Source organism: Heteronotia binoei, chromosome 12 (genome assembly GCF_032191835.1).
Source record: "Heteronotia binoei isolate CCM8104 ecotype False Entrance Well chromosome 12, APGP_CSIRO_Hbin_v1, whole genome shotgun sequence".
Taxonomy (NCBI): Eukaryota; Metazoa; Chordata; class Lepidosauria; order Squamata; family Gekkonidae; genus Heteronotia; species Heteronotia binoei.
In genome coordinates this window covers 76,391,805-76,406,780 of record NC_083234.1, presented here as the reverse complement: position 1 = coordinate 76,406,780, position 14,976 = coordinate 76,391,805, and positions in this window count along the sequence as shown.

Here is a 14,976-nt window from a genome sequence, read left to right as displayed (position 1 = left end):
CAGAGTTTTGAAGAGCGGGAGATGAGGCTGCGAACCCAGAAGTCTCCTGCCAGAGCGGGAGGTTTGGGAAGCCTAAAGGGGGGTGGGTGGGAGGGATATAAATCAAATAAATAAATAAAAATCTCTGGAAACCTTTTTATGAATGGCTTAATGCATGAACTTTGATTTTGTGTAATAATGCCTGTTGCACTTTGTAATGTATTCCTCATTTTGATATGTTTGTATAGTAGCAAACTATTTACCGTAATCTATAGGCTATAAACTTGTTAAAACTAAGAGCGCGATTATGCATTTTAGTGATGCAGAGAAAAAAATGATCATGGTTCTATTTTACTTTTACCCCTTTTCCCTTCCCATTTCGGTATCCTCTTACCTCTCCACTTTTCAAAATCTCAATAAAATATATATAACCGAGAACTGTATGCTCTGAAGACACGAGAAGCTCCTTTAAACTGAATCAGACCTCCTGGCAGCAACTCTCCGGGGTTTCAGGCAGAGGTTTTTCACATCACCTCCTTCCTTATTCTTCTAACTGGAGATGCCGGGGATTGGACTGGGCTGGGACCTTCTACATGCAAAACAAAGGCCCTTCCAATGAGCCGTAGCCCTCCCAGTGGTGTGCCATTAGTGCAGATGGACTGAATCCTGGGCCCATGAGAAAAGAATCTTGCTTTTCCTTAAGGCTTGTGTATATTTCCCCAATGTTAGCTAATTGTCAGGAGAGATGGCTTGGATCCAACCATGCAGTTAAGAAAATGTAATATCCTGTAAGTTTCCCAAAAGGGAGGGGTGTTGATTTTCACTGATTGCCCTCTGCTGCCGCAGCCTGCTGAGACCCCCCCCCCCCAATTTTTTGCTCCTTGGGGGTCAGTGGACCTCCAGTTATAGCATGGGGGTGGGCTGAACTGGGAGCTGCCAAAGATTGCCACCCACTCTGAAGTAAAGTCCCATTAAGTCTTCAGGATGTGGTTGGATCCAGGCCGATCCATCTATTATACCATATAAATAATGTACGTTTTAACTGCAAATTGCATCTAAAAATGCGGACAGGCATGTGTAGCGCAAATAAACCCATGAAACTGGAGAACAGAAACTAGTGAGAAAAATAAAAATAAATAAAAAGTGGGGTGGGGGGGTGCGGAAGGAAAACTCCACTCATCCGTACTCCCTGGTATAGCCCAGTAAAAGAGACACAACAGCGTTGTGTAGTGCTTAGAGTTCTGGACTAAGATCTGGGAGAAGAAGAAGAATTACAGATTTATACCCCGCCCTTCTCCCTGAATCAGAGACTCAGAGCGGTTTATAATCTCCTGTGTCTTCTCCCCCAACAATAGACACCCTGTGAGTTGGGTGGGGCTGAGAGGGGTCTCACAGCAGCTGCCTTTTCAAGGACAACTGTGCAAGAGCTCTGGCTAACCCAAGGCCATTCCAGTAGCTGCAAGTGGAGGAGTCGGGAATCAAACCCGGTTCTCCCAGATAAGAGTCCACACACTTAACCACTACACCAAACTGGCTCTCAGACCCAGGTTTGAATCCCTACTCATGCCATGTGCCATGGAAGCCTCTCAGCCTAACCTGCCTCACAAGGTTGTTGTGAGGATAACATGGAGGAGAAGGATGTAAGCCACTTTGGGGTCCCCACTGGGGAGACAGATTGGGGTATCAACAGAGTAAATACAGTCGTAAATAAACAAACATGATGTGCCAGTTTGGTGTAGTGGTTTAAGTGCCTGGACTCTTATCTGGGAGAACTGTGTTTGATTCCCCACTCCTCCACTTGCAGCTGCTGGAATGGCCTTGGGTCAGCCATAGCTCTTGCACAGTTGTCCTTGAAAGGGCAGCTTCTTCTTCTTTCTTTTTCTAAGTTTAACAATTTTTATTGATTCAAAATGAAAGTTACATAAAGGGCAGCTTCTGGGAGAGCTCTCTCAGCCCCACCCACCTCATAGGGTGTCTGCTGTGAGGAGGAAGGTAAAGGAAATTGTGAGCTGAATCTGAGATTCTGATTCAGAGAGAAGTGTGGGGTATAAATCTATGGGCTTCTCCTCCTCCTCCTCTTGTTCCTCCACCCCCTACAAAAGCGTCCAATGAATAAGAGCAGGGGATGGTGAAAAGCTGATGATGTCACAGGGTGTTTCTTTTACCTCCTGGCATCAAGGGAGGCTGCTCAATGTATCTCTTCATGAGTTGGCGTGTTGCTTGCCTATTTTCAGTCCTCCAGTGGGCTAATTTTTGCCATATCTCAGTCTATAACTCTTGAGATTGGGTCACGCAATCACTTCCCATGCTGTGAAGTGACAGAACCACTTGACATCTGAGGAAACTGACCGTTGCAGCTCTGCATGAGTCGCTGTTACAGCATTACAGGATCGTATGCAGAAATCAGAGGGTGGGTTCCTCCTCAGGCAGCAAGTTCTTAATCTAACCTGCTCTAAAAGCAAAATGTTTACAGTATAAACATGACATATGCTTCTAATTTTAAGGCAGAACAAAGTGTGCCTCAGCTGTCAGAACTCTGGGAAATTCTGCCGGACACTTTTAGAGCCGCTTTAAAAAATACGAACCGAAGTATCATTCCCACAATGCTGCTAGGGGAAGTGAGGGAGAGGTACAAGACCATGAGCCTGGAAAGAAGACCTCCCTGTGCAATAGAAGCCCAGCACCTTCGTATCTTGCATGGGCAGGGGTGGAATTCTAGCAGGAGCTCCTTTGCATATTAGGCCACACATCCCTGATGTAGCCAATCCTCCAAGAGCTTACAAGGCTCTTTTTTGTAAGCTCTTGGAGGATTGGCTACATTAAGGGGGGGATGGCCTAACATGCAAAGGAGCTTCTGCTAGAATTCCACTCCTGTGCATGGGAACAGGCTCTAGATTCTCAGCTGGGAAGGGGAGGGACTTTGTATGTGCTCAGAGGAATGCTCATGAGTTAGACAATATTACTTCCATATCTTTTTAAAAGAAAGGGAGTGGCCAAAGGGGGTGGAGCAATATGGATGATGTCAAACAGCAAAGATGGTGTCAGGAATAAGCACCTGCCAAGGTTGTTTGTTCTGGTTAAGTGCTGTATGCTCATTCCGATTGGCTTGGATTATCCTAGTATTATTATCATTGCTTATTGCTAAGTGCGTGGCCTCCTATCTGGGAGAACCGGGTTTGATTCCCCATTCCTCCATTTGCAGCTGCTGGAATGACCTTGGGTCAGTCATAGCTCTCGCAGAGTTGTCCTTGAAAGGGCAGCTGCTGTAAAAGCTCTCTCAGCCTCACCTACCTCACAGGGTGTCTGTTGTGGGGGAAGAAGATAAAGGAGATTGTAAGCCGCTCTGAGTTTCTGATTCAGAGAGAAGGGCGGGGTATATATCTGCAATTCTTCTCCTCCTCCTCCTCCTTCCTTCTTCCTCCTCCTTCTTTATTATTATGCACCAGTTGTTTTTATATTGAGCCAAATAACTCTCCTCATGCATTCATATTTTCAGTTATCTAATGGTATCCGCTTGAAACTAACCACCATGTATTTTAACAAGTTTATTTTGTAACCCTGAACATTTTAAAACATTAACCTAATATCAGTAGAATAGCATTGATGAGAGTGAGCCTGTTTTATCTCGTCTCCATAGAGACGGAGATGAGCAGCAACCAAGATGTGTCTACCTTGGAATGTGTGGCCTTGACTGGGGAAAACATCAAAGTTCTGGGGACTCAATTTGAATGACTTCTGGTGGGAAGTCTGAGTGGAAGAATATGTGTCAGTTATCTGGTATCTATAAAAGACTTTTAGGTTTTGTTTTTATTTCATCCTGGCAAGAACCTCAGTTTTGCTAACATGCTACAAGACTATAATAAATGTTTGCTTTGCTGATTCACTTCAAATGAACCTTTTCTGCTTCTCCATGAGAGATCTACCTGAGTGATACCTCAGCAAAACCTTACAGACGGCCTGTAAGACAGAGGGCTGTCCTAAGCAAAGTTATATCCTTCTAAGTCCACTGAAGTCCTTATACCTGTTGCAAACTACAAAGTCTTGACTTAGAATCATAGAATCATAGACTTGGAAGGGACCTCCAGTCCCCCTGCACAATGCAGGAAACCCACCACCTCCCGAGGCAGCCTGTTCCACTGAGGAACTGCTCTAACAGTCAGGAAGTTCTTCCTAATGGTGAGCAGGAAACTCTTTGGATTTAATTTCAACCCACTGGTTCTGGTCCTACCTTCTGGGGCCACAGAAAACAATTCCACACCATCCTTTAGATGACAGCCGTTCAGGTACTTGAAGATGGTGATCCTATCACCTTTCAGCCGCCTCCTCTCCAAGCTAAACATGCCCAGCTCCTTCAATCTTTCTTCATAGGACTTGGTCTCCAGACCCCTCACCATCTTCGCCGCCCTTCTCTGGACTCCTTCCAGCTTATCTATATCCTTCTTAAAATGTGGTCCCTGGATTAGGAGAGTGAGCAGCCAGCCAGCCACCAAGAGCTTTATTATTATTATTATTATTATTATTATTATTATTATTATTATTATTATTATTATTATTATTATTATTATTATTATTATTATTATTATATTGGATTTATATCCTGTCCTATACTCTGAATATCAGAGTCTCATAGTGGTCACAATCCCTCCCCTCCCACACAACAGATACCCTATGAGTTGGGTGGGGCTGAGAGAGCTCTTACAGCAGCTGCCCCTTCAAGGACAACTCCTACGAGAGCTGTGACTGACCCAAGGCCATTCCATCAGCCACAAGTGGAGGAGTGGAGAATTAACCCCTGGAGAAGCCCACACCACCCTTTCTCCACTTCTTACATAATTCTGGGCGGCGGGTCACTTGCTGGCCTTTTGACTGGGGTGGGGTGGCCCAGGAGAGCCCCTGGCGAGGGAGGCCTGCTTAGGCTGGCTGAATCTCTTGCCATCCCAAACAGGGCTCTCTTTTCTTGCATGAGTTGCTTTTGGCTGGTGGGCAGGCAGTATATGTTAATGAGCTAATGAGTTATGTTAATGAGCTCCACCACCTATTTTTCTCCATAACGACCCCTGGCTGGATCTATACCCCACCTTCACCCAGAGTCCCACAGCAGCTTACAACCTCCTTCCCTTCCTCTTCCCACAACATGTACCCTGTGAGGAAGGTGGGGCTGAGAGAGAACTGCTGTTGAGAGAGCAGCTCTTTCAAGAACTGTGACTACCTAAGGTCACCCAGCTGGCTGCATGTGGAGGAATGGGGAATCGAACCCGGTTCTCCGGAACAATTGCTCTTAGCCACTACACCGAACTAGTCCACCCTCCAAAGCACCTATTTTATGAGGGGAACAGTTCTCTGCAGTCTGGAGGTCAGCTGTAGTTCTGGGAGGTGTCCAGCCCCCACATGGAAGTTGGCAACCTAAAAACAAACACCTCGTATCGATCCCAGAAGCACATGGAAGGCAACAGGCAGTGCTGGATCTTTGGGCCCCCTCACATATAATCTGAGCCTGAGCACCCGCCCCACTGCTCATGGCCCCCGCTGCAGCCTGCAGCTTCCTTCTTAAAAGTCCCTTTGAAAAAGCTGCAGGGGAGAGGCTGAGAAAGGCAAACTTGGCAACAACGCCAGCAGTAGCCGCACCGGGCAAATTGGACAAAGAGCAGCTCAGTTGCTGGCTGCGTGTGCAGGCTGGGAGGGCTGCAAGCAGGGGGGAAACTGCGGGGGGGGGGGAGCTGACCCGGGGCCCCTAAAGGTGTGGGCCCCTAAAGGCCAGTGCCTACTTGGCCTAATTGTTAATCTGGCTCTGGCAGCAACACTGCTTCAAGAATGAAGAAGAAGAAGAAGAATTGCAGATTTATACCCCGTCCTTCTCTCTGAATCAGAGACTCAGAGCAGTTTACAATCTCCTTTATCTTCTTCCCCCACAAAGCTGAGAGAGCTTTCACAGAATGGCGCGAAATGTGCTTGCAGTCCCTCACGCCAGTCAACCTTTGGGCCAGAGGCTTTTCTAATTAACTGATGTTTCTGAGTTAGCTTTCAAGGGCAGCTCCATGTTGATAATAAGTCCACCTTAGAGAATACAGAAGCGCGGATCAACAACTTTCCCCTCAGTTCTACAGTTTTTGACAGTCAAAATGGGATGCTGAGAACTGTACTTTTCTCATCTCCAAATCTGACTAACTCTGTTGCAAACTGTGGTCACCAACAGCATGGGGCAGCTGACACCATAGACCAATGCCGCGTCGTGTGAAGGATTTCCTTCTGCCTGTCCCAAATCTACTGCCAATCGGTTTCAGTGGCTGGTCCCAAGGTTGAGTGTTGTGGGAAATTCTGTCTACTTTCCAAACCAGGCCTAATGTTATAATTCCCTGTCATGTCCCTCTTTTTCTTTTTCTGGATTAACATCTCAAACTCTTTAGCCTTTTCTCATTGGGAAAGTATTCCAGCTCCTTTTTTGGTTGATTGGCCCTCAACTTTCCCCCAGTTCTACAGTTTTCTGCAGTCAAAAAGGGATGCTTAGAATTGTATGCCGGATTCCGAAGTTGGCTGCACCACCCATTTATATATGAATCGTATCATGCTGGCTGGCTGTTTTAAAGAATTTCGTCCATTTTCCTAATGATCTGTAACATGGGGTTTGCCTCTTCCACCGTGGAGACGCTGTTTTCATTGAGCTGTCTGCGCAGTCCTGTGCGTATAACTTTGGTAACCTTTCGACAACATTCTCGTAAAACTGAGCCAAGGGGAGAGGAGAGTCACTGTTGACAGGAAGTGGTTGGAAGAACTGAGTCAAAAAGAAATGGATAAAGTTCTAGGGACAATGTATTAAAAACTAACAAGTCACTGAGTCCAGTTGGCACAATCATTCTTGGAAAAAGTCAGAAAGGAAAGTGTTGCTCTCCTACTAAAAAGATACACAGTATCACTGAAACTGGCCTCCCTTTCAGAGCGCTAAGGAAGTAATTTGTAAAAAGAGATCCAGAGGCCAGTTACTCTGATGCAGAAAACTATAGGCCAGTTACTCTGATGCAGGGGTTCCCAAACTTGTTTTGCTTCTGGGTGCCATTGGAATTGTGTCCTAGCCCAGTCCCGGTGGGCACAGCCACAAAATGGCTGCTATGGCTCACTTTCAGTAACACAGTGAAGATCTTGATGCTGTGGTGCTAGCTGCTGCCAAAGCAACAATTTTAAAAATCTGCAAGACCAATCAAAACTCCAAGAGCCAATCAGAAGCCCTGCTGCGAAAAGCCCCACCTGGCTCCACCCATTTTCTAAAAGCACTTGGCAGGCGACATGTAGGGTTGCCAAGTCCCTCCCCAGAAGTGATGTCATCACACCAGGGACATCACACTCGGGATGCTCTAGGACTTAAGCTGGAACTCTATGTTACCACAGAGTTTTACCGTTATTCCTAGAGCGTCACACCGGAAATGCTCTAGGATTCATGGTAAAACTTTATGGTTCCATAGAATTTTTAGCGCTGGAGCATCCTCAGTGCGATGTCCCTGGTGCGATGACATCACTTCTGGGTGACATCATAGCACCGGGGATGGTGCGTGCCATTGGGGTCTTTGGGGGTGGGGATCCCCCTGGCAGCCTGCTGGTGGGTTGGGGCCCTCTGTGGCAGAGAATGCCCTGCCCCCGGGGGGAGCTTGCCAAAGTAGCCATCAGAAATCAAGTCCAATTTTTAAAGCAATCCAGTGCTGTTCCTTGATGAAAGGTGTCCAAATCCAAATTCTTGCGTAAAATTCTGGGCAGCCAAAATGTGTCCCATATGCAGTTATCTGCTTAGAAACTGGCATGTCTTTAATGGTTACTAGTGCATGGCTCATGACCTTCAATTCTGGCTACGCTTGCACTACAGCCCTGAACCGGGGAGCTATATCTCTCAAATGCTTTCTGAATTTAATTTATCAAATTGGTCAGCACAAATTGAGAGAAAAATAAAAGCAATGGGTTTATCCCTAGCACTATTGTCCATGCTGTCCTTCACCACCACAATCCAACACATTAAAAACAGGTTGCTAGGTATTGAGCACCAAGACCTATACAGTCTGGCTAAGAAAACTTGTTCCCCACTGAGTTTTGAGATCTCTCTTAGTACTGAAAAAATGGCCTCATATCTATCTGTCTTGCAGGTGCCACAGCAGTGTAGAGCTTTTTCCCTTGCCAGATGCAACGCCATGCCCTCTGCCATTCTTTATGGCAGATTTCACAAGACAGCCTACTCAGTCAGATACTGTCTCTGCAAGCAAAAATGTGTGGAGTCAGTTACTCATATTGTTCTTTATTGTAATTTGTATACAGATCTTCGTCACAAGTATTTACATCCTCTTTTAGTTAGCGTGGTTGATTGTTCTGATGCACTTAAGGTCTATAGCCTTTTGAACGATACTTCATCTAGTGTCACTGAGAAAGTGGCTAAGTTTCTTTACTCTGTTTTAAAGGCACACCAGAGGATCTCATAGAAATAGTTTATGTTTATGCTTTTCCTGATGTATATGTATGCAATCGTTCCATTTTATCTTTTTTTTTTAAACCAATTTGCTCTGAGAAATACATCTGTATATTTTATGCCAATAAAGGCTAACTTGACTTGACTTGATGAAAGGTCTGATGTAGCCCTGGAAAAGAATGCTGAGTGATGTCCAAGTAGATTCAAATCTTAAGGCAGCCAGTAGTCCAACTATTGCGACAAGGATGTACTACTGCCTTGTTTCACAATTGCTTCTTTAAGCATCAAGTACCGTAATCAATTTCAGATGCAAGGGTATGAACGCCAAGGAATTCAAGTCCCCAAACTTCAAGTCACTATGAGCAATTTAATGACTTGAAGTTTGGAGACTTGAATTTCTTGGCGTTCATACCCTTGCATCTGAAATTGATTGCCTGTTGCTTGAAAAAGCAATTGTGAAACAAGAAGAAAAAGAAGAATTGTAGATTTATATCCTGCCCTTCTCCCTGAATCAGAGACTCAGAGCCGCTTACAATCTCCCATGTCTTCTCCCCCCACAACAGACACCCTGTGAGGTGGGTGGGGCTGAGAGGGCTCTCCCAGCAGCTGCCCTTTCAAGGACAACCTCTGCCAGAGCTATGGCTGACCCAAGGCCATTCCAGCAGGTGCAAGTGGGGGAGTGGGGAATCAAACCCGGTTCTCCCAGATAAGAGTCCACACTCTTAACCACTACACCAAACCACTACACCAAGACAATAGTACATCCGTGTCGCAATAGTTGGACTTCTGGGTGCCTTAAAAGCTGAATCTACTTGGACATCACTCAGCTTTCTTCTCCAGGGCTACATCAGACCTTTCATCAGGGAACAGCATTGGACTGCTTTAAAAATTGGACTTGATTTCTGACGGCTACTTTGGGATGTTCTGTTTCCTAAATGATTGAGTTGTGCCTGTGCTTTATGTTACATAGAATACACGAAGCTTTTGATAATATTGTTATTGTTTCTTTAGCTGGTCATCGCGGAAGCTTTGTGCTTTATTTTCTTGCTACCTACCACCGTGGTTCTCTTTTTGTGTTACTTATTCCCAGCGGGAGCTTGGCAGCCCAAGGCAACAGGGAAGGTCTCTGCAGGCACAACGGCACCCACGAGCACATTTTATCCGTGGAAGCTCACTGGGTGATCTCTCAGCCTAACCTGCCTCACAGGGTTGTTGTGAGAATAAAATGGAGGACAGGAGGATGAGGGAAGTGGCTTTAAACCCCTCTGGGGACGGTATAAATGAAGTAAATAAAGAGTCAGTAAGGAAGCCAGCGAGGGGTTCCGCAGAGAATGGTGCTGGAATGAGAGCTGTTTAATTTGTGGGCGAAAGGGAGTGAGCAGCAATGTGGACACGTGTGCGGGTGACTCCGAGCTATTCAGCGCAGGAAGGGCTACAGTTAGGGGTGCCAATCCCCAGGTGGGGGCAGGGGATCCCCCAGCTTGGAGGCCCTCCCCCCGCTTCAGGGTAATCAAAAAGCGGGGGGGGGAGGGGAGAATGTCTGCTTGGCACTCTATTATTTCCTATGGAGACCAGTTCCCATAGGGTATAATGGAGGATTGATCTGCTGCTATCTGGGGCTCTGGTGGGGCTGTTGTTTGAGGTAGAGGCACCAAATTTTCAGCATAGCATCCAGTGCCTCTCCCCAAAATACCCTCCAAGCTTCAAAAGGATTGGACCAGGAGGTCCAATTCTATAAGCCCCCCAAGAAGGCGCCTCTATCCTTCATTATTTCCAAAGGAGGGAAAGCATTTAAAAGGTATGTGGTCCCTTTAAAGGTGATGGCCAGAACTCCCTTTGGAGTTCACTTCTGCTTGTCACACCCTCGCTCCTGGCTCCGCCCCTAAAATCTTGTGGCTCCGCCCCCAAAGTCCCCAGACATTTCTCGAATTGGAAAGTGCACCATCACTTCCTATTGCAGAGGGCTTGTTTTGGTCTTTTAAAGTCTTGCAAATAAAGTCTATTTGCATCGGTTGCATCTTACTTTGCAGACTTCATTTGGTGTTGTCCAGTCACAGTAAGGAAAGATTGATGGAGGCAGGACTTTTTCTGAACAGGAATGCACAGGAACGCAGTTCTGGCCGGCTTGGCATCAGAGGATGTGACTTAATATGCAAATGAGTTCCTGCTGGGCTTTTTCTACAAAAAAAGCCCTGTGTGAAACATGGCATCAGGGAGGAAAGAGGGATGGAGGTGAAGCCCCACCTCTTGACATTCCCACAGAGCCCACTCTTCTGCTACAGCATCCACATGGCTCCCATTCTGTCTCGACAGGTAGAGGGAGCAGAAACTTGGGTTTTCTCCTTTATCAATGGGAAGGGGAGGGCGGCTCATATGTACGTGTGGTTAAATGCCATCAAGTCGCTTCTGACTTATGGAGACCCTATGAATTAATTCAGGTGGGGAGCTCTGTCGCTCTGAAGCAGCAGAAGAAAAGCTTGAGCCCAGTGGCACCTTTTAGGGTTGCCAAGTCCAACTCAAAAAATACTTGGGGACCGGAGCCAGGAGACTTTCCCATTCCCTAAAATAAATAAAAACGCAGCAGCACAGTTCCCCTGCATACAGTCTTCATTTCCTCATCCCCAGCAGCTAAACGTCCACTAAGTGAGAGTGAACACACACTCTCACAAAGCAGCCAAAGTAAACACAGTCGGCAAGCACACACTTTTGTGATCTCACTGAGGCAATGTACTCATGTTGCTGAATGTAACCATCAGCTGTATTTCAACTAGGGCTCGGATTGAACAGGAGCACACAGAAGAGCTGCTCCTGAACCTCCAGTGTCCTCCCTGCCTCCTCTGCACCTACCTTTCAGTGGTGGTGGTGGGGGGGGGGGCTGCCTAGGACAACCCAGGAAGAGGAAGCCTCAAGCTAGGGGTCTGCATGCAGTGGGGAGAGACCTCCCCATTGTACACAGATCCTGGAGCTGGCTTCTGCTCCTGGGCTGTTTCAGACACCCAGCAACAGAAGCCTCCAGCCAGGGGTGTGTGTGCAGCAGGGAGAGACCTCGCCACTGCACACAGATCCCAGGGCTGGCTTCTGTTCCTTCCTTCCTTCCTTCCTTCCTTCCTTCCTTCCTTCCTTCCTTCCTTCCTTCCTTCCTTCCTGGTAAATAAGGCGCAGAGGCAATGCATCATTATTTTTAAAATGAAGTCCTTGATCTATGTTTATTAGGAAGCGGAAAGAACAGGATGGTTCTAAGAAAATAACAAAGATTCCAGAAACTACACATTTATTCGACAAATAGGCTTACACATGAAACAAGAGTGGCGGCGGCCACAACAGATATCGAAGTACGAGCAATACTTTGAATCCTTTTCAGATTGCCTATTCTGGCTATTGTGTTTCATTTTCACTGAATGCATTTTGGATGTATTTTGAGATGGACTTTTCATGGTTATAACCTAAAAGACGTTGATATAAAAAAATACATTTAAGAACATTGAAAAGTTTTTCTGTTTTGAGACTTTATTATACGGAGACTTCATGCCTAGTTCCTTCCCCACCCATCCATGTTACTCACTTTGTTGCCAGCCACCTCTTAGTTCACTGGGTTGCCACCACCAGAGTGGCCAATTCCTGGAGCTCTGGGGAGTGGGGGTTGGGGACCATGCCAAGGAGTCTGTCCTCCAGAGCAGTCACTTTCTCCAGGGGAACTGAGCTTGGACAGCTGGAAATGGCTCATAATGGAGGGTGGTGGTCCTAGTCCCGCCAGTGCTCTGTGGAACCCTTTTCACACTTCGCTGTCTTTCCAGGATATGCCTTGATCCATGCAGCCAAGCACTGTGTTTGCCTTCTTGGCAGTAACAGCTGGGTTGCCAGCCTCCAGGTGGGAAGAATGTAAACCCACAGGTTACCGTGATATCCAGCCTCGCAGAATCACAAAATTCAAATAAATATAGAATAATAAGATACCATTTGTAGAAAATTATACAAAACCTATTCAATATGTTAAACAACAGAACGTTCAAGCCACCCAAACGGTTCCACAGTCTTTACTCCTACTCCACAATCGTATGCACCCTTTCTTCAAGGCAGAAAAGTCCAGGTGGTGATGAAAGTGAATAAATTGTCTATGAAGTCCAACTCTTCCCCTGCAATTTAGAAATGCAGCTGGCACAATAATTAGTGTGACGAGGTCTTACTTGATACCCTCGTTTCACTTCTCGCTTCAACAAGCTTCATATAGACGTTTCCTATCACATGGTAAGAACGGTTACCATTCGAACTTCTTCAAATCCTGTGACAACAGTCTTACCAGCATACCCAGAATAAAAAGGTAAAGGTAGTCCCCTGTGTCGTTTCTGAGTCTGGGGTGATGCAGCATCATAATGTTTTCTTGGCAGACTTTTTACGGGGTGGTTTGCCATTGCCTTCCCCAGTCATCTACGCTTTCCCCCCAGCAACTTGGGTACTCATTTTACCAACCTTGGAAGGATGGAAGTTTCATCTCAAGACTACAGAAATCAGTCCTCCTGGAGAAGATGGATGCTTTGGTGGGTGGCCATTGTGGCATTATACTCCACTGAGGTCCCTGTCCTCCCCAGGCTCAGCCCCCAAATCTCTAGGTGTTTCCTCGCCTGGAGTTGGCAACTCTACCCTCCCCCCAATCCCTTAATGGTAGCCAGGAGGGATCTGGCAAGGCAACTAAGCACATGAGCGGCTCACCATTTTCCTGGGACCGGCCACAATCTCCAGATCTCTTTCTTTCTGTTCTTTCCATCCGGGGAGTCCCCAGCCACTCATAAAAATACTTCGGTTACTGGCCCCTAAACGTACAACCTTTCGCACTGGACTGTTGGATTTCATTCCATTTCTGTGACTTCAGTTTGTGAGGCCATCCCCGTCACTGCACACATTCTTCCTATCCTGCATAAGTCTTGGACAGTTTGCTCCCGAGGAGGTTGCCAACGGCTGTAGTCTCCAAATCTGTTCTTGGGGGGCATGGAACAGGGGGAGCTGTGGTGGGCCCCATGGTGGAGGGGGCAGCTAGCCATGGCCCTGGCCCCCTGACAGAGAGGGGAGGGGGAGAGAAGAGAAAGAGCAGGCTCCCTCTGCTGCCACTTACACCTATCCCATCTAGGGTTGCCAGTCTCCAGGTGGGGCCTGGAGATCTCCCGCTTTTACAACTGATCTCCAGCTGGCAGAGATCGGCTCCCCTGGCTCAAAGCAGCCAGTTTGGTGTAGTGGTTAAGTGTGCGGACTCTTATCTGGGAGAACCGGGTTTGATTCCCCACTCCTCCACTTGCAGCTGCTGGAATGGCCTTGGGCCAGCCATAGCTCTTGCAGAGCTGTCCTTGCTGTGAGAGCCCTCTCCAGCCCCACCCACCTCACAGGGTGTCTGTTGTGGGGGAGGAAGGGAAAGGAGATTGTGAGCCGCTCTGAGACTCTTCGGAGTGGAGGGCGGGATATAAATCCAATATCTTCTTCTTCTTCTTCTTCTTCTTCTTCTTCTTCTTCTTCTTCTTCTTCTTCTTCTTCTTCTTCTTCTTCTTCTAATTTGTGGAGCGGGAGCTGCTATTGGGAGAACATAATGGAGACTACGTGTCCCTATTTGCCTTCAAATTGTGATATTTAGTTACCTGTTGACATTGTGGAATATCCCTCATTGACAAAGGCTTTGAAACAGGTGTAGCAGAAGTTGACGACCTGTCCCAGGGAATTCCAGAATATTCTTATATTGAGAAATTGCACAGTGGATACTTTGTACATCAAGAAGACATCCATTGCGAATCCTTTCAGGAATTAGAGACAGACGGATTTTCATGAGGTCTTTTATTAGGGACCTTATTCTCTATATAGTTTATTGTGTTGTTACTTATTGCAATATATTAGTTAATTTGTTACTATAACTGAAGGGTCTATTTATAGGTTCTAGAATGACTTCTCTCATTTGTAATTTTCCCACCAGGGGACTGGCAACCCTAGCAAGACAAGAACAAATATCACACACACGTCTTTATTAAAACTCTCAATACTTCCTTTGCACAGAAAGATAAAATATGTATACATGCACTTTATAACACGATCTTGCTAGAAGGAGACTTTAAAAAAAAAAAAAGCTGGGAATAACAGTCCCCATAAAACCAGCATGAGAAAAGATTAGAGAATTATTTTTTGTTGTCACTGGGAGAAGAAAACACAGGCACCAGGCTGAACCCCATCCCCCCAGTGTCATTTCATGTGCATGCTGATGTCACCAGAAGTGGCATCATCGGGCCATGCGCACTTTGCACGAACGCTCAGCCTGACCCTCTCCCACTTCAAAGGGAGGAGGGAAGAGGCTGTGTCTTTCTTTCTTGGGAAGAAAGAAGGAGGCAGCTTCTTTCCAGGTCCCTCTGAAGCAGGAGAAGGCCAGGCAAGGGGGGGTGCAGGCTACACATTCTTTTTTTGAGAACGTGCAACTCGTCACGCCCCGCCCCTTGCCCGACCCCCTCCAGCTTCAGAGGGACCCAGAAACAAGGCTGTTTCCTTCTTTCTTCGGAAGACAGAAGGACACAGCCTCTTTCTGGCTTCCT